The following is a 922-nucleotide window of genomic DNA, read 5'->3' on the forward strand; positions in this document are numbered from 1 at the left end:
ACACTGGCAGCAGCCTTGAAAAAAGAGTTGGTAGTCACCCGACGGAGTTTGTATAGAAAGCAGACACACGGGGCAGTTGGGATGGAGGTGAGCTCTGGACAAGTCTGTGTTCTTCATTTGAGACCTCACTCACAATATTGTTTGTTTATTATTTTTATTCATTTATTTTTAATAGACTTTACTTTTTAGAGCAGTTTTAGGTTCACAGCACTATTGAGCAGGAAGTAGAGAGATTTCCCACGTATACCCCTGACCCACACATGTGTAGCCTGTCCCATTATCAACATTGCCCAGCAAAGTGGTACATTTGTTACAGTTAATGAAACGGATTTATACATCATCATCATCCAAAGACGACAGTTTATATTAGAGTTCACACTTTTTTGTGTATTCTGTGGGTTTGGACAGATGTTTACTGATGTATGTCTACCATGATACTGTCACATAATTTCATTGCCCTGAAATCCTCTCTGCTCTGCCTATTCATCCATTCCTCCTCCATAACCTCTGATCTTTTTACTGTCTCCATAGCTTACCTGTTTTTATTTATTTATTTCTTATGTTTTATTTTTTGCTAAAAGAGAAATTTATTTAATATAAATGCATATATTAGTAAAAAAGAAAGATCTCAAATCAACAATCACCTTTGCACCTCAGGAAACTAGAAAATGATGAGCAAACTAAGCCCAGACCTAGCAAAGAATGTAAATAATAAAAATTAGAGCATAGAAAAAGAAATAAAATAGAAAAAAATGAAGGGAAAATCAGTGAAACTAAATGTTGGTACTTTGATGAGATCCACAAAATTGGCAAACCTTTGTCTAGGTAGGCTAAGAAAAAAGAGAAAAAACTCAAATAACTAAAATCAGAAATGAAACAGGGTTCATTACAATGAAATTTACAGAAATCAAAAGGGTTATAG

This window comes from Galeopterus variegatus, unplaced genomic scaffold (genome assembly GCF_000696425.1).
Source record: "Galeopterus variegatus unplaced genomic scaffold, G_variegatus-3.0.2 Scaffold16058, whole genome shotgun sequence".
In the NCBI taxonomy this organism is placed as follows: domain Eukaryota; kingdom Metazoa; phylum Chordata; class Mammalia; order Dermoptera; family Cynocephalidae; genus Galeopterus; species Galeopterus variegatus.